Below are 24,312 nucleotides of genomic sequence, written 5' to 3' on the forward strand. Positions count from 1 at the left end.
TTAATAAACTCCTTTTCTGCACAATGTCCAAGAATGGTGGTGGTGGTGGTTGTTGTTGTTGTTGCTGTTGTTGTTGTTGTTGTTGTTGTTGTTGTTGTTGTTTTCCAGATTGAGAGACTGTTTAAAGAAACTCCACAGGCTGCTTGGGAGACAGTCACAAAGCATACCTCAGCCCCTGATGCTACCTTGATCCTTTTTTTTCTCTAAGATTTTTTTATTTATTATATAATGCCAGAAGAGAACACCACATCTCATGATAGATGGTTGTGAGCCACCAGCATGTTGCTGGGAACTAAACCCAAGACCTTTGGAAGAACAGACAGTGCTCTTAATCTCTGAGGCAGCTCTCCAGCCTGCTACCTTGCTTTTATGGGTGGCACAAGCCTTCGGCCACATTAGGGAGCTACCTCTAGTCACAGACATCTGAGGAAAGTTACGATCATTTGTGTGAGATCTGTTAGCAAGTTTCCCCAATTCCTCGATTCCAACCTTTAAAAACACCTTGGTCAGGGCTGGAGAGATGGTTCAGTTCTTAAGATTATATAATACCCTTCTAAAGATCTGAAGCTTGGGTCCTAACTCCCAAGATGTGTGGATCACAATCTCCTGTGACTCCAGCTTGGCCTCCTCAGACACACAGGACACACATGATTAAAAATAAAATAACTTTACAAAAACAAAAACAAACAAGCAAACAAAACAGAAACCAAACACAACTCTTTAGTCCTTTGCCTCTGTGGACTGAGTGTTTGCCAAGCTTCAGCTTTTGTGATAATTTAATTGTCCTGGATAGCTTTGTCCCGCTCTGTTTCGATTTGGATGCTCTATAAAACTCAAGAACGGGGGAATATTTATGATAAAATTTTGAGTTTCAGCTGTTACTGAAACTAACTGAAGTTCTCTCTTTTTTTTTACTTTCATGTATGCCTTTTTTTTATTTTATCAATTTATTCAGATTACATATGAATTGTTATCCCATCACTTGTATCCTCTCATTCCTCCCTCCCTCCTGCTTTCACCCTATTTGAAGTTCTCTTAAAATCCTGTTATTTCTTTCATTAGTAATTCATTACAAGGTGCTCCCAGGTAAGACTTTTGAGATTACTTGATTTACCATAAAGTTGCTATGGGGCCTTGCAAAAAGCTTGTAACTCCAATTCCAGGGGATCCAACATCCTTACACAGACACACATGCGAGCAAAATACCAATGTAAATATTATTAAATGTAAATCATAAAAACAAAAGCTTGGAAAAATTATTAAAAAAAAAAAAAAAGAAGATCACCGTTTATCTAGTGACTTTAGATTTAGACCCGTTCTTCAATACTAGGCAGGTTGTTCTAATATGTTGTTTTTAAAGACAGCAGTCATCTTGAACACAGGGGAAATACAGGAATCATGGCAGCAATTTTTTTATATATAAAAGGAAGGAAGCCAACAAACAAGGCTATAAAAAGAAGTTTTCTGGTGGGCAGTAAAGGGTAAAGCCTTCAGACCTCGGCTGCTCAGACAACAGGAATCATTCACTTTTGTATTAATAAAACTGTGAGTAAGTCTTGCATTAGAAGCCCTCCCTGGAGAGGACCACATATGCTCCCCAAGACCTTGCCTCGTCAGACATTGCTCTCCTGAACTATACTTTTGAAACATTCCACGGGTTCCGACCTGACTTCTATTCACTTGTCAGCCTTCTGCCAATTACAGTTGAAGTGCTCCCACCATCCATCTTGTTTTCATCATCTCCCGTGGCAGGCTCTCGATGCAGCAAACTTCAGTCTGAGTGGTCAGCTACCTCCCAGGGTGACAGCTCCTTTGTAGATTGGTTCTGGGGTCACAAATTGCACTGTGCTGAAGGTCTCTTCCTTTGCTCCAATTCACTACTTAGTTCAGTTAATTCTGGTGGAAACTTTCACCAAACATCTGGTTTAGTGTGTCTAACCACTTCGTCAAAAACATATAACCTTGAACCATTGTCACACTGGGACCAAAAAAAAAAAAAAAAAAAAAACTGTAAATGGTTCGCCTCACTAATTATGGGAATATTTTTGGACATTTTTATTATTTTCCATCCAAATTTTCATTATATGTATCAAAAACTTGTTCCTAAACAGTGCATGCTTTTGCCTTAAAACCAAGCATAACTGTAATGTTTCTGCATTTCCTTTATCTTAATTTTCTTTGGATCTCAGCTTGAGAAGTGGCTCCAAAAAGATAGTGTCTACCTGGCAACCCACTTTTCTTCTGTTGACTCTTTTTCCACATCCCCAGGTTTTATCACAGCTGTAGGCCTTAATCAATAAAGTAGATTATATCTGGATCTTCTTCTTCCTAGAGGTGAATAATAACAGAGGCTCTGAAACAAAGAAAACCTGAACAGTCCATGCACTCACGCATGCAAGCATGCACGTGCGCACGCACGCACCCACGCACGCACACACACACACACACACACACACACACACACACACACATTGATCTTATTATAGATTAAACATTTTCTACCAGCTATAGGAAAAAGCTCTCACTCAATGCACACTTCAAAAGCTAGTAAATCAAACACAAAATATGATGTCCCTGTAAAGCTTCATTAGTGTACTTAGCCCCCTATGATTACTCATATTAAAAAAAGAACTTTAGGCTCTCTGATAATCTGGCTGAAGCATGGATCATATTGCAAACATCTGTAGCTGGGCTTTTTGTCTACTTTATTGAGTTCATATATGTACTACTCTTCTCCCCAATCTTTTCCAACCCCCCCCCCAATATGTGATGAGAAAGAAGGTTAGAAGTGAAAGGGGGCATAGCTCTCATGAAACTGCTTCCTGATGATTAGGAAGTTCCTTGGGGCAAGTTCAATCTTCGTCATCAGAATATCTCCAACCAGCAACCCACAATCCAGCAATTCATCAATCCAGCAAGAGCAAAAGCAGTAGCAGGACCAGCAGCATCATGGGAGCAGCATCATGGGAGCAGCAGCAGCATGGGAGCAGCAGCCACTGCTTTGGAATGCCTCTGGTCCCTCTCTGAGCTCTGGTGTTTGTGAGTCCCTGGAATTCCAAATGGAAACTCTCCTCAGCTGACAAAATCAGGCCCCTCCTATAGCATAAGATAAATCATAGTGAGCAACTGTGGAAAATCTGAAGCAGCCCCATATCCCACACTTGGATTAAAACAAAAAATTATTCACAGAAGATAACTGGGTTTTTTTTAAGAAACCAAAATTCTCCACAGTTGAGTGGAGAATGGGGTCTAACTTTCACACAAACTCTGGTGCCCCATATTTGACCACGTCCCCTGGATGGTGGCACTCAGAGGAAGGATAGCAGGCTACCAAGAAGAGACTTGATACTTTATGAGCATATACAGGGGGAGGAAATCCCCCTCAGTCACAGTCATAGGGGAAGGGAGTAAGGGGAAAATGGGAAGGAGGGAGAAATGGGAGGACACAAGGAAGGGGATAACCATTGAGATGTAATATGAATAAATTAATAAAAAAAGAAAACAAAATTCTTACTACAAATATGCAAAAGCATACCCTTCTTAAGAGAGACCCAGCCTGTGGAGGCCATATGAATAGATGCAAACCACCATACTATCAATGTATATGATACAGCACATTAGAGTAATAATGCTTTTTCTATCCATATATACTACATGGAAAAACACAATACTCTGTGCTGTGGATAGAATTTTTAACCCCTCTCCAAAATTCACATGTTGAGATTCCTAAGATTTTGATCTTCATCACTTCTACCAAATGAGGACACCCTAGAAAGTGGGTTTGCCTTAGACCATGATGAGATTGATCTTAGTAGCCCTCAAAAAATGATGACAAACACATTTCTTCTGTCTTTATGTCACCGGGTACATAGTATTTTGTTTTAACTACTCAAATAGAGCAAGGGCACTTTACAAAACAAAAATTAATGATTTATAAGCAATTACTTTAAAGTTTCTTTCTAGGTTATGACACATCTAACCCAATGCTTTTAAAAGCCATGCGGCTCATCTGTCACTCAAGATACACAGTTCCTAGCTGGGGACTCAGTTGTTTCATAAGATAGAGAACTAATTATGTTACAGTGAGGCAGCCTTTCATTTCATATCATTGTTGGGAAAGTATGCTCTTGTTCCTTCCAGTTTTGAACTATATTCTCTCAAGAAATTGAATGCATTCTCTGGTATTGTGACATATCCAGGCTGTGAATGCCCCAAGCAGCTGGAACTCAGCCTTCTCTTGTAGTGACTCCTGGCAGTGACCACACCTGGAGCAGGTGCTGGCTCCACGTGCTCGCCACTCTTAGTCTATAAGCTGGATGGGATGTAGCGTAACTCATAGTTGACAAGGCTGGCAAGGAATGATACAAGATATATGTCATTCTATAATGTGGATTTCCCACGATGGCTACACAGTAAGCTCAGCAGGACAGTTTAGAATAACATCACATAAGCAAGTAATTTCACATGGCCAAACCTCACCACCTCAAAAACAAATATCATGACGTCTAGCTGTGAGTCCACAATGGATCAACCATTCATACTGAATAAAAATGACCTGCCTGACAGGTAGGGAGTGAGGGTGGTGTGGAGATGGGAACTGCACAGCAGAGGTCAAAGCACCTACTGCTTTCACAAGGGGCTGCAGGGAAGAGTACACAAAAGCAAGATTAGGAAATGGGCCGTCTGTAAGGCAGTCATATCATGAACATATACATGTCCCTTCAGAGTGAAAAAAGTGATGCATGAAATCTTTTTTTTTTCCCTCCATAACAACTCTCCTACTCTTAGCTGCATCAAATAGCTCCAAAATCAGGAGCTTAATATTCGAAGACCACACTTGCTGTACAATGTAGCGCAGTGTGAGTCAAGTCCCAGCATACCCAGACATCCATATTCTCCATGGGAACAGATGACAGCAAGCATGAGCACTGCCTCACAGGCTAGAGAACTGTGTTGCAAATGAGAAGCTTAGAAGCCCTATGAAATTTTTGTGTGTGTTCCATTTCTGCAGCGACTCCATTGGCATAAAAATATTTCCTGCTGATAGGGATGTTCTGAGATGTGTCTAAGTTAATAGAGTTAAAACAGAAACTGGCACTTACGTCATCATGTAAGCATCAGTTCTCATTTGTCTTCCTAGGTGGTCGGGTACACTTGTCAGCTGAGTGTGACAGCTCACAGGGGCAATAAACTCATAGCTACCATACTCACCTTTCCTTGGCTCCCACTTGGAGAAAGGGGGAGGATGTGTTCTGGGGACAGTCTTCTACCTGAAACTCAAGGGCCCTTTTCATAGATGATAAAGGGGAAGTCTGAGTCCCCTCTGTGTCTCATTAATTGAATAATTTAAGAAGAGGATTAAAAATTTTTTAGAATATAAAATAAAAACCTCCAGTTCAGGCAAGCTATAAACCTTGGCAGCTGTTTGGAGAAAGGAGGGAAAAGCCACACTATTTAAGCTTGCCTGGATGGGGGTCAGATGTGTGGCTGACATTCAGCCATATGCTGGGAAAGGAAGCTTTAGAGAAAAAAGAAGGAAGCACAAAGTATCAGAAAAGGCATGCTCAGGTCTGGCCAACATCCAAAAGAAAGAAACTGATAAAAGAAAACAGGAAAGTTGAACCTTTCTCACTCAGGTCTCAGAAGAGCAAGGTCAGCTGACACAGCTGCACTCTGTGTTGGTTTGTAAGAAGTGCACTGAGGACAAAATTTCTAGGAAGAAAAGTATAGTAGATCATTAGATGAAAGATTATTCCACCCTTCTCTCCAGCACTGAAATGAGCCTCCTTTCCTAAGGATAGTCCCTCGGGTAGGTGATTGCCTTTGCCCAAGTAGAATGTTGGAGACTCTACCCTCTTGACCAGAATGGGTGCTTTGTTCTCGTTGTACTTTGTCTGAGTACCCCACATCCTAGTGAGTGACCAGCAACAAAATGGCCAGTGTCAAACAGTTGATCCTAGAGGCCAGACAACACAGTACATTTCACTGGCTCAAAAAGTTGAGCTGTGGTGCTGCAGAGGTGGCTCAGCATTTAGGAAACACACTATTCTTGCAGAGGACCAAGTTCAGTTCACAGCACCCGTATCATGTGGCTCATAACCTCCTGAAGCCACAGTACCAGGAATCCAGGATCCTCTTTTGGCCTATGCAGGCACCTGCACTCATGTGTCTATACTGAATTTACACACACACACACACACACACACACACCGACACACACACACACACACACGTGTTAACATGCACACAAAATTTCTAAAAATTTAAAAAGTCTTAACATCATGTTAAATATACTATAGACAGAGCAGAGATGTAAAGAATTCTTTGGCTGTGACCTTGAAGACACATCTCATACAAGAAGAAGAAGACAGACTACATGAGTCTGGCCAGTCAGCAGAAGCCTGTTCTACTACTTCATGTGCACCATGGTGTCCTCAGGTAGACTTTATCAATACCTCTGACTCTAAACAAAGTATGATATTGGTCGCCCAGACAATTATTACTGAAGAGTGATGTGAAAAATTAAAAATAGCTCAATACCAGGACACTAAGATCACTAATTTCTATTGTCTGCATTTTAAAAACCCTCTGAAATAGATTTTTAAATGTTTAATGATAAAAATGTATTGATTATCTTGTATCGCAAAATATCTTGTATATTGACCACATTTCTCTAATTTAAAACTAAAATCCAAAATTTATTCCCAACACTTAGCCACTGACTACATTTATATATTTCCTTTGTTTTGGTTTGCTTTCAAACTATAGCAAAGAGGGTCCTCTGTATTACAGTCTGTCCTTGCTTCCTGTGAACAAGTTTATAACTGGGAGAAAAGCAGAAGAATACTGTCTATTCTATTTGGCATATGGGTGCTTCCTAATGACAGTGCTTGAGAACTTTGCACTTATCTGTAAGCTGTTGGCGGGTCTGGAAACTTCCATCTTCCAAACAATCTTACTAGGAAAGCTCTCCCAGGATGAGCAGTCTCAATATTTGAATTCTATATCTATGTACTTAGCACATCCCAATTAAGCACTAACTATGTATTAATTATCTAGATCTTGGGCTCCAAAGGGATGTTAAGTGATGGATTCTTTGGCTTCTTTGCTATTACAGGAGAGAGAAGGTGAAGAACACAGATGATAAATGACTGCAGAATTAACTGTATTTTATATTTTAAGAAGCAAGAATAAAGGAATATCTTCTTAAGGAGATTAACTATGAGCAACACTTTGAAGGGGAAGAGACCGGAAGAGATCAGAAGAAAGCTCTTCCCCAGCACACTCAGTGCATTAACTCTGCTATGGACACAAGACTAGTTGATTTCAACGTCTCAGGTCTATAATGACACACAGGTAAAAATCACAGGTAAAGAATGACAGAGGCTCAAACAAGGGCAACCCTCAGGCAATTTTGAGCAGGAGGGTGAAACAGTCAGATCTGTGCTTTATGATAGCTTCATAATAAGCGCAGGCATTGGCATGAGGGAAGAGCAGAACTCAAGGACATGTGTGGTGATATACAATAGAAGTGGCATTATTAGCCAGATTTCTGCTAGCATTTCCTTTCCTCAGCTTCAAACCAGATCGATGCTTGCTTCCATGAATCGCTGGTGTTAAGTCCTTACCTTACAGAGTAACCAGTGTCTTCTCATTGTAAGTCACCATAAAATCTGAATGGGCAGTGACAGCCAAATAGTGGAGACAGAAAATTAAAATGCAGTTGAAATCTTGGGATTATATTCATATCCTTGCCTAGCCAAGTGTCTGGTCCTAGGACGGCAATCCTTTTTCTTTGGTGAACAATGCTGAAGGGTGTGAGGGTACTGGTTCTGGCCCGGTGCTATTTATGGTCTCACCCAGTGATATCTATGGCAGCACGGTTTATCATTGCTCACATCAACATCTGGCGCTGCCATTGTTAGCATCAGAATGTGGTATACACAGTGAGAAGTGTGAAGATGGTAACTTAACACACTAAGGTACTGCATAGACAGAGCTGGCTCAGAGCTTTACACTTCTTCTAGCTGCTGTTCTCCCAAAGAGAAGCATAAACCTGGCTTCCAACAAAGTTGAGCTCCGCCTGTTGGTGTTGCCTACCTAAAAAGGGTCACACAGTATATTTTCTTCTTTGCCTGTTTTCTTCCATTAAATATCATGTTTGGGATTTATACATGTTAATTCTTAGCTGTTGTTCAGCCACTGTTAGTTTTGTCCACTGTGTGAAGATTCATTAATATATTCAAGCATTCTACTGTTAATGGGTGTTAGGATATGTTCCAATTTAGAGCTATGCTCCTGTACATATTCTAGCAGGTAGCACTAGGTGAAAATTGAAATACATGTGCTTCTGTTTACACACACTTATTCTAGACCTATACCTGTAAATAAAACTGCACCATAAACTATAGACATTTTAAACCTTAATAGATGTTGCCACAATTTTCCAAAGAGATTTTGCTAGACATGAGCAGTATATAATTGCTCCCTGTTCTGCTACATTCTAGAAAAGCCTGGATTTGCTTTCCTATCTGATACTGTCTAAATGATAACACATTGTAAAGTCCTCTGGGAGGATAAATTTTAACTAAAGATGCACTGTGCCTCTCTTCCTGTCGGTGCATTTTCTTATGAGAATAATCAGTGTCTTCACAAACAAGATGCTGTGTGAACCGGACACCATGCATTCTCATCACTGCTGTCAGTGGGCTGATTGCAAGTTGCTGCTTTATGCCTAATTCTCTTACCAAAAACAAAACCAAACAAACAAACAAAAAAACCCAACAACAAAAAGCTAAGTATACATCACTATGCCCAGCCCCCAGTGTCAGGTTAAGGCAAAGGAAACAACCCAGCTCTGCTGTTAGGAGTTGGTAAGTTTTAACTCTAGTTTCAGTGTCTTCCCACACGGCCCTGTGGGACACAGACTCCAAACAATGCATGTCAGCTGTTTCTGTTGTTTTGCCCAACTGGCTTCCTGACTGATGTGTTCTATTTTAACACATTTGTCAAGAAATAGAAGAATAGACAGTAAGATGAAGCCAATGTATGCTGTTTAATCATGCCAGTCTACTGGAACAAGCTGGAAGGATGGCACCCAAAGATGAGTCTTCAGTAGAGATGCTCTGAAAAGTTGTGTCCATAAAGCAATTGTCCAGGAGGCAGAACTGGCTACTGCACCAGTGTTAGATAAACCTTTACCACATCACAACTGCGCTTATCATCGCCCTCAACCCAGTATCTTGTATTTTCTCCCCTCTCCCTCTTTTTTCTCCTTCCTCCCTTTTCTCTGCTTATCTCCCTCCCTACTATTATATTCCCTCCTCTTTAAGGAAGAGTGTACACATTAGCCAGGAAATGCTCTTAGTTTTGGTGTCCCTAGCCAAGCCTCAGAAACTGGTGATAAAGAAAGAAAGTGCCTTTCAAGCAATCCTGTCTGGTTTCCTGTCAGAGGAGACTATTAGAGTTGAAATGAGAGTTCTACACACTGGGATGGTCAGCTTGATTTCTGAAAAGCTACCAGTGTAGGCATCAGTAGGCCTTGCAGGCCTCTACAGCCACTGCAGAATAAAAGCAAGAATGGGAAAAAAAGTAATAAAAGAAGAGAAACAGTAACAACTTCCAGAGCCTTTGCCCAGCTCTTAAATGGAGATGCTTATGATATTTGGATTCAAGGAGGAAATATTGAATGTAAAACTCTCCCAAATCCAGAGAAAGACACAGGCATCTAAATCCAGAAGGGCAAGGCTCAGTTAGAATCAATTCCATACATGAAGTTGGACCGTGATAAACTGTGCAAAAATCAACTCAAAGTGACTAGAGACTTAAAATGTATAGCTTGAAACTGCAGGACTTTTTGGAGAACCTATAAGGAAAAATTTCTTGCCATTGGCCAATGATTTCTTTGGATATCACACCAAAAATCTAGGCACCAGAGCAAAAATAAACAAGACTGTTAAAAGATTCCAATGGACAAAGAAATGTCAGTAAAATGCAAAGGCCACCTGTGGAATGAGAGAAAATATTTGCAAACCATGGGTCTGACAAGCATCCATATCCCAAATAAATGAAAAAAAAAACTCATAGGAAACAAAATAATAATAGGATTTCAAAGTAAAAAGTTTTAGAAGACATACAAGGGTGCTGCAGCTGAGGATGCTTCTTGTTCTTTCAGAGGCCACAAGGTCTATTCTCACAAAAATGTCGGGGAGCTCACAAGCACCTCTAGGGGGTCTGGCACCTTCTTCTAGCCTCTGTGTACAGCCACACATAGGTGGTGAACATTCACACAGGCATACATACATACATATAAGTACATTTTAAAAAATTATTTCTAAAAGAAAATGAGGTTGGGGATGAACCTTCAATGGAAGAGTGCCTGCTTATCACACACGAAGCCCTGGGTACCATAACCCGAGCATAGTGATGGATTCTGTAATCCCACCACCACTCGGGAGGTAGAGGAAGAAGGATCGGAAGTCCAAGGATGTCATTAGCTACCTATAGAGCTCAAGGCCATCCTGATGTATATGAGACCCTATCTCAGAAATAGAGAAGTGACAAGAGAATGAAAAGAGAAAGGGAGAATGATCAAGCAGGTCTGATCTGTCCTAACCAGTCTCCCCAGCCTGCACTTGAACCCCCAAGAAGGCCCCTTCAGAAGAGAAGCAGCACATAGCAAAGCAATTGACTAGACAACTGAAAACCATGGATTGACCTGTTGCTACACGTAATCTCGACAAATATTTAGTTGTGTTGTTGTTGTACTCCATGCTGGTTAAAACACTTGGTACCCTGACATCTGATCTCTGGGAATACATTGTGAACTCAGAGCTGGTCCAGCACTTAAGAATACCAGACAAGAACAGTAGAGCCCCATGCTGACCACAGACCTTTGACTTGCCAAGCCCCATATGGTTTCAGAGTCACAGATCTTTTCTTCCATCAACTAGATGCAGTTTCCAAGTAGTATTTGATGCTTCAACAGCAGCACAGAGAACACTGGGCTCCTGAGCACTGACTGCGTACAGTAGACTTGGGCCTTGCTCTACTTTCTCAAAGCATACTGCATACTGCTTACAAGTCCTTGAATAAAGGGCTTCCAGCACCTAAAATCTGAGAGCCAATGGATCACTCTCCCCACAGAGCTTGCCCTTGTAGCTGACTGAGCTTTGATCTGACAAGTGTCCGAGTGGTGTTGGCAGCAGAAGCAGTTTGGACATGTAAGCAAGGACTGGCTCACGCTGGATGTTTGATGGACAGCCAGATTGTCAGGAGTCCCACTTGGTTCCCCTTATCAGAGTTACCAAGTGTGTGCAGCGATTTTAAGCACAGTCACAGGCATGTTCCTCATTGATTGCCTCCTCAAAAACCTACAACAAAAGCAAGGGAGATTTTATAATTTGTGCCTGAAGTCAGGTTTAGGAGGAAAACAATTGCTTAACTAGAAATAATAAGCGAATCAGTGGGAGAAAGACAAGAAGTCCCCTAGGTAACCTCATTTAAAAAAGAGGACAAAAGCCTGATACAAAGGGCAAAAAGATAAATGCTTCCACACATTATTTTTCAAACAAATGACCTCAATATTTAGTAGCATATTCATTCATGTGAATGGTCATGTATCTGAAAGTACTCTTCCAGCATGATGTCCCCTTCGGCATTCTACAGTGAAAGTGTCATTTTGTCCCCCAGGAGCTTTGGGTGGCATGGCTTTAAGTACAGATATTTCAGAACTAAATGTTAGGCTTAATTATGAGTTTTTACATTGGATTTGGCTTGTATGATTAACGGGATATTCAAAGACAAACAATTCAAGAGTTATGTTCAATGTGGGGATGAAGGACAAACTCTCATCAGTTCAAAAGATAACCTGAAGGAATTGGCAAAGAAATAATTGTGTGGGGTGGGAGGCTGTCTGATCTCACAGTCCTGGGAATCAGATGAACTCATCTTTGGGAGTCAAGTATCTAATTAGCAGATTCTTCTGTCTCAGCCACGTGAAGGCACGAACCTTCTCCTGAAGTGACTACTGTCTTCATTCCCTGTAAATTGCAACAGTTCTTTTACTTTTAAGATGAAAAAAAAAAACAACTCAATTTGCAAAATCTGTCATATTCACACTTAGCTTTACAACTCTTCTTTTTTCAGGCATGCTCAGAAGACAGGCAATGTACATACTGTGCAATCCATTTTTAAGTTTCCTTGCTTTTATCTGAGCTTCGATTAGAGTTGCTGATAAGTTTAAAATGTAGTATGAAATCAAACTGACAAGTTCTGAGTTTCTAAGACTTTTTTCTCTGTGGTGATTTATCATAGTGCATCACAGAATAAAAAAACATAAACTTATCACATAGCTAAAATATTTTCCTTATGTAGGACTTTCTATTTTGTAGTATAACCTATAAGGAAGGCAGAAAAACACAACGTTTGAGTGGCCTAAACAAGTGTCTTTCTATTTCATTCTCCCGTCCATTGGGGGAGACTAATGTGCACAGCTATAGACTCAGACACTCCCAAGCAGTAAACATGAAGTAATCAGCAAACCCATCCTAGGTCCTTATGGCATTTACAGCCCAAACTATTTTTCAAACATTTCTTAGCAGCCCCGTATATGTAAGTATTGTGCTATAAAGAAAGGGAGATTTTAGAAATTCTAACTTGGCCAGTGGTGAGGAAGAGAAAGAAAACACAACAGGATTCATTGCTACAGCAAGTTCTTACTGAGCGTCTACTGTGATGTGGCAGTTTGACTAAATGGAGACAGTCTGTGTACTAAGGGGCTTACTTCCCAGAGCTTGCAAATCAAAGCAACATCAAAAACCGTAGAGACAGAGACTCCAATGGGGTGAAGGCTGCGGTGGCTGCAACGTTGACAATAATAGCCACCATCTCGTTCCCAACACCACATACCAGGCACTGTCCCAAGAATTCTATCTGTAGCTATACATCTGGTAGTTCATCCTTCTGTTACTCTTGCTCATTTTACAGAGGAGAAAAACGAAGCACTTCTTCGGGGTTAAACTTTTCATAAGCACGTACGGAATCAGCTGTGTTGTATTGTTGGAAGCTGAAGTGAGTTTCCAATCCCCATCTAGCATGTGCTGCCATTGCAGGCTCTTCAAGAAAAAAAAATGACCTTAGCACTAAGTGATTTGAAAGGCACCGAACACCAGGGCACTAGTCCCTGTAACCTCTGGAGCTTGAGTCTGGCACATACCCGGCACATCCCACTTCTATCTCTGACATAGTCTGAGGAACGTTGTTCCCTGTGTTGTAAGTAGACTTGATGGAGTATGGAAAAGTGAAGGTGACAGGCAGCGTAGCTTTTACTCACTGACTCAGAGAGCTAGAACTGCTTTTCTGTTTATGTTCCAACACTACCTGAGCTGAAGCATGCATTCAGCTAAAAACATGCTCCAGAGTCATCTCACGGACTATTTAATATCCTCAACTTGGGATTTCCATCATCTGTCAGTACATAGTGGATATCTGAGACCAGAGGGAAGTCCATGGCCACAATGGGTGATGACCTGGGAAGAACAGAGGAGTGGACAGCAGCACGTGATAGATGAGCACACAGGCTGCTGAATGAACAGGGAAGACACAGTGACTAGATGATGAATTGGTGGTTACTGCTAAGTATTAAAGGATGCAAGAAATAGATTCTGGATCAGTGGTTCTCAACCTGTGGGCCATGGCCCTTTGGTGGTGGAGGGTTGAGTGACCATTTTGTAGGGATCACCTAAGACCATCTACATGTCAGATATTTACATTAATATTCATAAAAGTAGCAAAATCACAGTTTTGAGGTAGTAACAAAAATAATTCTACCACCGAAGCTCATCACAACAAGAGGAACTGTATTAAAGGGGCACAGTGTTAGGAAGGCTGAGGACCACTGACTTAGACGTTTGGAAAGGGCTTCTGTGTATGTAGTACACAGAGAAAGAACCTTAAATATCTCTAGAATAACCACCAAAGAAAATCATTATTCATAATTCAAAATGTAAAAAGGAAGAAACACACATGCACACACACACACACACACACACACACACACACACACACACACAAACCAAAACACAAAAACAAAAAACCAAAACTGACAGTAGCCAAGCACAGCAGGGGAAGAGCTTAAAATCACGCCCTGTCTCACCTGGAAATAGCTTACTAGGATCAGGCAAGAGATGAAGATTGAGGGGAGGGCAAGAGGCAGAGTGGAGTGCTCCACTCACTGGCAGGTGCCTACATGCTAAGAGGATATTGCAGGCTTTGATTTGAGAGATTTGCAATGTGACTGATTTTTTTTTTTAAAAAAAAAGAGTAACAGAAAAGCAACTGCTTTCTCAAGCAGATTATTCCACAAAGGAATTGTGTGGGAAATACAGCCTACAGTTAGTGTCAAAGGCTGCCGAGTCCACCCACTCAAACATTCCATTCTTAGATTGGCCTTTAGTGACCAAGCCCACCATAAAATAGGCTCACTTTATCATGTGCCCCCAAACTCTCAATCTCTTCAGTCTGTTTATCATTACAACATTATGCTTCCCTGAGACATATATTAAATATTCTATTAATTATTAAATATAGTGTATGCATATTACATATATACATTAAATAATATATACACTTAACTTTATTTGCTTAGTTTTAGGTGCCAACCACACTAGAATATAAGGTCCAAAAGGACCAAAAAACTCCAACTTATTTCTGATTTATTTCTAATACTTCCAATATTCTTTTACTAGGCATTCAGTGAGCATTTGGGTTTTTGTTTGTAAATTTCTGTGTATGCACAGCGTTTGTATGTATAGTGTACAAGTGGGGTCATGTGTGTATATGCACTTGAGTGTGGGTACACAGCCATGTGCACACATTTGTGTAAAGGCCTGTGTCTTTTTCTAGTCTTTTCCACTGGATTTGTTTGACATAGTATCTCTCACTGCACTTGGAGCACATTGGTTGACAAGACTGGAGGGACAGAAAGCTCCAGAACCCAGCTCTGGATCAGAAGATCCCCTCACACTGAGTTTACATGCACACACCACATAGTATCTTTTACCATGGGTTCTGAGAGTCCACATTCTGCTTTTCACGCTTGTACAGTGAGCACCTCACCCACTGAGCCATCTCCCAACCTAAGCATTTGTTTTTGAAATAACAAACGAGTTTGACAAATAAAAGTTATTTTAATAAAAATCTACAAACCTGTAAGTTCAATTACAGTGTATGTTTAGTTTATAAATCATTAAATATTTTGTTGGAAATTATATTCTTTAGTTATTTAGTTTGGTTATATACTTGATAGATTAATATTTATGAATTATCTCATAAAGAGCCTAAACAAAATCATAGTTTTCTTGGCAACAAATTACTGAATTCACAGAAAATCTTTCATATTAAAATTACTCATATTAATTAAAATATATTTTAAAATAAATTACTGTTTAATCAAGACTTGTAAAAATAATTTTTAGGATGGTACAAGAATTTGAAGAATTTTTCTCTTTAATTTTACACTTATTTGCTATGTATTAGCTTGGTACTTCATTTGTTTTAAATAACAAAGAATTGAGGAAAGAAATAGACTTTATATCTAAAGTGAGGTTATATCTAAAACAAGGTTTAAAGTGAATAAACAAAAAACAAATAAAAACAATAAGAGATTTAATTTAAAATCCCAAAATTTTTATAAATAAAATGTTTTTAAGAAATACTGAGTGGGGTTAATAGTGTAAACCTTTAACACAGGCACTCAGGAGTTTGAGGTAGGAAGATGCCACAAGTTCAAGTCTAGTCTGTCTTACATACAATGTACCAGACCAATCAGGACTACATATAAGATCCTGTCTCTAAAAATCTAAGACACATAAAAATAAACAAATAAAAAATGAAAATTATAAAGTACACAATTCACTATAGTTGAAACCAAAAGGAAAAATGTTTATGTCACAAAATCAAATAGCAAATATAAAGCAGTTATTTATGTACCATGATCATTTTTAGTCTGAAACAAATGTGTATGTGTGAGTGTATACACACGTATATGTGTACAATAAATAAGAAAAGAACAAAATATACCAAGCCATGATTCACATTCAGTTATTGTATTTTAATGGTTATACCTCTGTAGAATTTTTTCACCTATAAAATGTACTGTAAGATATACAATATCTTAATAATTTATAAGCAAGCCAATTAAATTCTAAGCAAAAAAATAAAGCATGTTAAATAGCATAGTCATAAAGTGATAAAAATATATAAACAAAACTAATTGTGGAGTTCAGAACAGCTGCTGGTAATTTTAAGCCTACTTGCTATTAAAAGTGTAAGAACATCAAAGGCTTATATAAAGGAGTGATGGCATTCAAACACAGAAGCTCCCATGTGAGACCAGGCAGAACACAGATGCAATCTGGGTGGTAAATATGCATAAACATAAAGGAAAACAGATAAAAGCTTCTCTTTCTTTACCTATAAGACTTGGATGAGGTATTATTGTTACTATTATTATTATTATTGTTGTTATTGTTATTATTATTATTATTATTTAATTAAATTGAAACTTGTCTCTGAGCTTACCTTATCTAGGTGTACCACATGGAGGCCAAATTGTCTGGCAAGAGAAAAAGTAGTAGATTAAAAGTCCATCCAACACATTTGCTTAGACCCAGGCTTTGGTTCCAGTGCAGGGTAAAAATATTTGCTCTTCAAGAAACCCAGAGAGGAGTACTGGCTGTCCTAATAGCATCCCTCCTGCTGCCAGAATCCAGGTGGCAGAGCCTGGGCCCAGAACTCAAGTGGGTTTCTCTGCTGCCAACATCATTGCCAAGAAAACAAAACATGAAGGCAGGAAGTAGACAGCTTAAGAGCCAGCCGTTTTACATTTAGAAGCAAAAATGATGCTAAGAAATTTCTGACTCCTAAATAACCTGACATTCCAGACCAAATGGCAGGCTATCAAAAAAGCACATGAGAGAGAGAGAGAGAGAGAGAGAGAGAGAGAGAGAGAGAGAGAGAGAGAGAGAGAGAGAGAGAGAGAGACAGACAGACAGACAGACAGACAGACAGACAGACAGACGCAGAGAGACACAGAGGCACAGAGATAGAGAAGCATGCCTTCTGGAGACTAGAAGATGTGCACTTTAAGAACACATGGACTCTGTTGCTAGCTTTTTGACTGTTTCCCCCTGGTGGGACTGCCTTGCTGGCCACAAGAGCAGAGGACACGCTGAGTCCCGATGCGACTTGATAAGCTGGGGTGGATGGGAACGAGGACTCCCCTTTTCTAAAGACTAGGGGAAGGGAAGAGGTAGGGAGGGTGGGATTGGGAAGAGAGGTGGAATGGGACTATAACAAGGTTTAAAGTGAATAAACAAAAAATAAATAAAAACAATATTATAGAGCTTCTTCATCGTGAACTAATGCTAGTTTCTGGATGGCCCATTTGTATTTGCAAGTTTTCTGGCCCTGAGGCCTCTCAGATCAGATCCTCCCATTTTAACACGAAAGCCTAGGTGACTCATTGCCCTCCAGGGGAAGAGCATTTCTTCCCCACCAAGGAAACCAGAGTGCTGTCAGGGTAGTGGTTATATCGTTGGGGATGAAAATCACCCTCAAAGGAGAGTACTGGCTCTCAAACCAAGAACTGAAAGGTTCTGGCAGTCTGGGAAACACCTCTGAAATTTTAGAGGATCCCTTTAAAACTTAGCCTAATCCTCAAGTGGACCAATCCTCTTCCCAGGGACCAACGTTAGGTATCAGTTTTACTTGGCGGTGGTAGAGTTTTTGGACAATTTATTCTGAGTGCCAAGTCATTACATGTAGGAGGAAGGAGACCTGTTTTGAGTAGGAACTATACCCCACCTGGCAACACGCATGCGCAGAAGGAGGCCTTCATCAGTAGAGTCAGCCAGAAAACTGACCTGCCCAGAGTCTGGTGTCGTCCTGTTGGGAACCAAGCAGGAGGAGCCACTGCAGCAGCTCACAGTTTGGGAACCAATGGGACACTGGGAGATGGGTTTAAAGGCCTGCTTGTTTCAGAAATAAAGGAATCTGCTTCTGCTTCTGCTTCATGCATGATTCCTGATAGTCTGTGTCCTTGACTCCACACCAGCTCACCTCTTCCCCACGTCCTTGACCACCAAGGGTCCTGGGCATGGGTCCCAAAAAATTACACTAGCAGATGTCAAAAATCTGGCCATCTATAATCTCTTTCCTTCTTCCTTCTTTTCCTCCTCCTTTTCCTCCTACTCTAATTTTCTCCTCCTCTCATTCCTCTACCTTTACTTTGCAAAAATATGATATGTTATTTATATATTGTACCTCAGTGTTCCATATATTATCATAGATGGACCTGGTACTACTGTCTTAGATTGACCTCATCCTCCTGCTCATCCAAAACTATTTCAGACATAAATGTGTGTAAATATGCCTCTGTATTTTCATCTTATCCATCCCTCCAGATTTTTAAGTACGGGTAGCACGGTTTAGCTTCATTATCTTTCCTTTGGACCATGAGATACCTCTGGGATGTAAAACATGATGATTCTTGACATAAGGGGGCATGCATCAGGAAGCATTTGCAGAGAACATAGTCCATAAAAATACAGTAAAAATTTAATAAATCCATTGTGGCCATTTGAAAATATGGAGAGCTATTTGGCTGACCTAAGCACTGGCTGCAGCTTCTAAGAACAAATACAATTTAGCTCCATCTCTGGTGGCAAGTGGTCACACAGTTGAGTGTAATTTGTCACAATTGGCTGTTGTACCTCCAGAGCAATTTAAGCTTGAGCTGTAATAAATATGTAAAAAGCTTTGTCCCCATTCTGGTGGATAAAAGGAAGGAATATAAGAGGGCAACTTGACTGCTCACCAAACAATACTTTATTCTGTTATTTACATTGAATACTGCCACTGTCAAAGTATCATCTACCATCAATATAAGGTTTTGATTATTGCCTGTAAGAAACAGTATTGTTTGGTTCCAGTAAAAGTACATAACTCTATCATAAATAAGTTAAATAATACATAAATAAATACTACTGCACAGTTCTTCTTCCAGTTATCATATTAGTGACACCTATAACATCCAATTGCATACTAGAAACAACTTCTTAGATTCTATGACATTATAATAGAGATATAGTAACATGTCATTGGTCTGGTAAGTACAGTAAAGGTACATTAGCATTTGCTGATGCTAATAACCAGGTTTGTGTTAAATAATTTCTGTACATTGACTTCACAAACAAGTACTTCAATAACAATAAAAGTAGTAATCTCATTGCGTGGGGAGGGTCTGGTTTATTAGACTGATGTTCAGAGGCACCACTAATTGCCAATCTTGTATAATAATGTTATCTATTCTGATTAAACATAGCAAAGACTAAATCATTAAGTAAACATTTTTAAATTAATTGAAAGGATCCTAAATAGTTGAAAACTTGTTGCATTAGTTAAAATAGTCAAAACTAAATAGTTTACAAGTTTTGCATTGGCCTCCAACTTAAAATTTTAATATTGAAAATTGGGCAAATAGATCCTGGCCTAGCCAGGCTACACTGGCCTACAGGGTCCCCCACGCTCTTGGGAGAGGCAGGAGAGTCCTGTGAGGTCAGGAAAGAAAACTAAACAGTGGCCCCAACTCAGAGGGACTGAACCCCCACAGTTACGCTATCTGAGCAGGTCTGGGCAGGAACCTAACTACTGGCCACAGTTGTGCAGATAGAACCTGGCCTAACCAAGCTATACAAACTGACAGGGTCTCTGATGTTCTTGGGAGAGGCTGGACCACCCTGAAGGGTCAGGACAGAAAACTGACGAGTGGCTCCAAGGCAGCAGGACTGAACTGCCACAGGTGTGCTATATGAATAGGACCAGGCAGAAGTCCACCTCTGCTGAACCAGTGGGGAGCCTAAGGTGTGGAGCAAAGTGTCCTGGATCATAAAACAGGTCACCTGCCTGTTCCATGAAGAATTGCCGGATCCCCACAGGCAAGGGCGTGTGACCTATAATCACTCACCAACTATCTGATCTCAACAACCAGTGAAAGACAAGAGAAGCTACATTCCAATATCACAGACAGAAACATGACTAAACACCAGCATAAGAATGCAAACAACAAAACCAGAACAATATGACATCTCCAGATCCCAGATATAACAAAGAAAATAACCCTGAGAACTCAAACATAATAGAAATACAAGAAAATGACCTCAAATCCTTAGCAATGAAGATGATAATGAAAGAAATTAATAAAATCCATAAACAAATGCAAGAAGATGCAACCAAACATGTTGAAGACATAAAAGAGGCCAGCAGAGAGGCACTGGAAGAAATTCAGGAAAATACAAACAACCAGGTGAAGGAAATCAATAAAACAGTTCAAGTTCTGGAGTCCTATAAAGAAGCACTGGAAGAGAAATCAGCAATATACAAACAATCAGATGGAAGAAATCAATAAAACAGTTCCAGATCTGAAGAGGAGAATGGAAACAATGATAAAGGCACAGACAGAAGAAAACAGGAATGAGAGACCTTAGAGAAGAAAGCAAGCAACACATAGGTGAGCTTCTCTACCCAAATCCAAAAGATGGAGGAATGACTCTCAGGACTAGAAGGTACAATCATAGAACTTGAAGCAATCATCAAAGAAAATGCTAAATCTGAACAATTCCTGACACAAAATAGCCAAGAAATCAAGAACACCATGAAAAGATGAAAGCTGAGGATAATAGGCAATGAGGAAAGAGAAGACCCCTGACTCTACGCCCCAGAAAATATCTCCAAAAAAATCATAGAAGAAAATTTGCACAATTTAAAGCAGATGCAGAGGCCTACAGAACACCAAATAGAATAGACCAGAAAAGAAAATCTTCCCACAACATAATAATCAAAACACAAAATATACAGAACAAAGAAAAATATTAAAAGCAGTAAGAGAAAAGGGCCAAGTAACATTTAATGGCAAAGCTATAAGAATTACACCCGACTTCTTGGGAGAGACCATAAAAGCCAGAAGGGCCTGGATAAAGGTCCTGCAAACTCTAAGAGACCATAGATGTGAAGCCATACTACTCTACCTAGCAAAAATATCAATAACCATTGATGGAGAAAACAAGATATTCCATGACAGTACCTATCCACAAATCTGGCCTTACAGAAGTTACTAGAAGGAAACAGCCAATCCAAAGGGACAAGCTACAACCAAAATTACACAGGAAAAAGATAATCACACCAGCACAAAAATATAACCATACAAATACTCTACCACAACCAACATCAAAATCAAGGGACTTTACACTCACTGATCATTAATATCCCTCAACATCAATGGTCTCAATTCTCCAATAAAAAAGCACAGACTACCTGAATGGATGCATAAACAAGATCCAACACTCTTCTGCATTTAAGAAACACATCTTAGCCAAAAGGATAGACATAATCTCAGAGTGAAAGGCTGGGGTAAAGGTATTCCAAGCAAACAGACACAAGAACTAAACACTATAGCCATTTTAATATCTAATAAAACAAACTTCCAACCAAAATTAATCAAAAAGAAATGAGGAGGGACACTTCATACTCATCAAAGATAAAGTCAACCAAGATGACATCCCAATGTTAAACATCTATGCTCCCACATTTGTAAAAGAACTATTAACAAAGCTTAAAACACACATCAATTAACATACATTAATAGTGGGAGACTTCAACACCCCCACTTTCACCAAAGAATAGATCATTGAATCAGAAACTAAACCGAGAAATAATGACACTAACCAACATCATGAATGAAATATATCTCACAGTTATCTACAGCACTTTTCACCCAAATACAAAGGATTATACCTTCTTCTTAGAAACCTATGCAACCTTCTACAAAATTGATGATATAGTAGATCACAAAGGCTTGCCTCAAGAGATTCAAGAAGATTGAAATAATACCTTGTATGCTATAAGATCACCGCGGTATAAGTCTGGACTTCAACAACAATAGAAATATCAAAAAGCCTATACACACATGGAAACTAAACAACTATCTACTTAATAACACCTCGATCAAGGAAGAAATAAAGAAAGAAATTAAGGACTTCCTGAAATTCAATGAAAATTAAAGAACAACATACCCAAATTTGTGGGACACATTGAAAGAAGGGCTAAGAGGAAAATTCATAGCACTAAGTGCCTTTATAAAGATATTGGAAACATCACACATAAGCAACTTAATGACAAAGCTGAAAGCCCTAGGAAAAAAGAAGCTGAAACACCCAAGAGGAGTAGATGTCTGGAAATAAGCAAACTTGGTGCTAAAAATCAATAAATAAGAAACAAAGAGAACAATTCAAAGAATCAACAAAACCAGGAGCTGGGTCCTTGAGAAAAATCAACAAGATAGACAAACCATTAGCCAAACTAACTAAAAGGCAGAGGGACACTATCCAAATCAACAAAATCAGAAATTAAAAGGGAGACATAACAACAGACACTGAAGAAATACAAAGAATCATAAGATCCTACTTTGAAGGCATATATGTCACAAAATTTGAAAATCTAAGGGAAATGGACAATTTTCTTTATCGATTCCACTTGCCAAAATTGAATCAAGATCAGATAAACAAACTAAATAGTCCTATTTCTCCTATAGAAAGAGAAGCAGTCCTTAATAATCTCCCAACCAGAAAAAGCCCACTGCCAAATGGTCTTAGTACCGAATTCTACCATACCTTCAGAAAGGAGCTAATACAGGTACTCTTCAAGTTACTCCAAAAGACTGAAATGGATGGAATATGACTGAATTCATTCTATGAGGTCACAGTCACATTGATACCTAAACTTCACAAAGATGCAGCAAAGAAAGAGAATTTCAAACCAATTTCTTTTATGAACATTGACCCAAATATTCAATAAAGTACTCACAAACCAAATACAAGAACATATCAAAGATATCATTCACCATGACCAAGTAGGCTTCATTCAAGGCATGCAGGGGCTAAAATCAATAAATTAGAAACAAAGAGAACAATTAAAAGAATCAACAAAACCAGGAGCTGGTTCCTTAAGAAAATCAACAAGATAGACAATGGAATCCACAGTATAAACAAACCGAAAGAAAGAAACATATGATCATCTCCTTAGATGCAGAAAAAGCATTTGACAAAATCCAACACCCATTAACGTTTAAAATTTTGGAGAGATCAGGGATACAAATAAACATAGTAAAGGCTATGTATACAGCCAGCCAATAGCCAACAGGAAATCACATGGAGAGAAACTCAGGGAAATTTCTCTAAAATCAGGGACCAGACAAGGCTGCCCACTTTCCTCACATCTCTTCAATATAGTTATTAAAGCTCTAGCTAGAGCATTAAGACAACAAAATGAAATAAAGGGGATCCAAATGGGAAAAGAGGAAGTCAAATTATCCCTATTCACAGATGATATGATAATGTACAAAAATTACCCCCCAAAATTCCACCAGAGAACTCCCACAGCTGATAAACACTTTCAGCAAAGTGCCTGAATACAAAACTAACTAAAAAAAGTCAGTAGCCTTCCTATATACAAATGACAATCATGCAGAGGAAGAAATTAGGGAAACTATACCCTTCACGATAGCCACAAGCAATATAAAATATCTACGAGTAGCTCTAACCAAGCAAGTGAAAGACTTGTTTGAAAAAAACTTTAAATCTCTGAAGAAAGAGATAAAAGATGACACTGAAAGGTGGTGGGATCTCCCTTGCTTGTGTATCAGGAGAATTAACATAATAAAAATGGCCATATTACTAAAAGCAATTTACAGATTCAATGCAATCCCTATCAAAATACCTACAAAATATTTTAAAGACATTGAAAGATCAATTCTCAATTTCATATGGAGAAACAAAAAGCCCAGAATAGCAAAAACAATCCTATACAATAAAAGATCCTCTGGAGGAATCTCCATTCCCTATCTCAAGCTGTACCATAGAGCAACAGTAATTAAAACAGCATGGTACTGGCACAGCAATAGGCTGGTTGATCAATGGAATCAAAGTGAAGACCCAGAAATGAATCCACACACATATAGTCACTTGATTTTTGACAAAGAAGCCAAATCTATTCAATGGGAAAAGGATAGCATCTTCAACAAATTGTGCTAGTCTAACTGGATATCTATATGTAGAAAAATGCAATTGGACCCATATTTGTCACCATGCACAAAACTCAAGTCCAAGCAGATTAAAGGCCTCAACATAAAACCAAAGACACTAAATTGGATAGAAGAAAAAGTGGGGAAGAGCCTTGAACTCATTGGCACTGGAGACA

At 39.3% G+C, this 24,312-nt stretch overlaps 1 long non-coding RNA gene across 1 annotated transcript; it reads right to left on the reverse strand.

The window, feature by feature from the left end:
• Window positions 1-2,787: 2,787 nt before the first annotated feature.
• LOC311581267 lies at window positions 2,788-22,790 on the reverse strand. The gene is made up of 3 exons (XR_014773721.1): window positions 22,728-22,790; window positions 16,582-16,615; window positions 2,788-3,096 (listed from the first exon to the last, which is right to left on the reverse strand). It is a non-coding gene; the product is annotated as an uncharacterized lncRNA (long non-coding RNA).
• Window positions 22,791-24,312: the final 1,522 nt, after the last annotated feature.

This window comes from Acomys minous (assembly GCF_964271855.1).
Source record: "Acomys minous genome assembly, chromosome: 13".
Lineage (NCBI taxonomy): Eukaryota > Metazoa > Chordata > Mammalia > Rodentia > Muridae > Acomys > Acomys minous.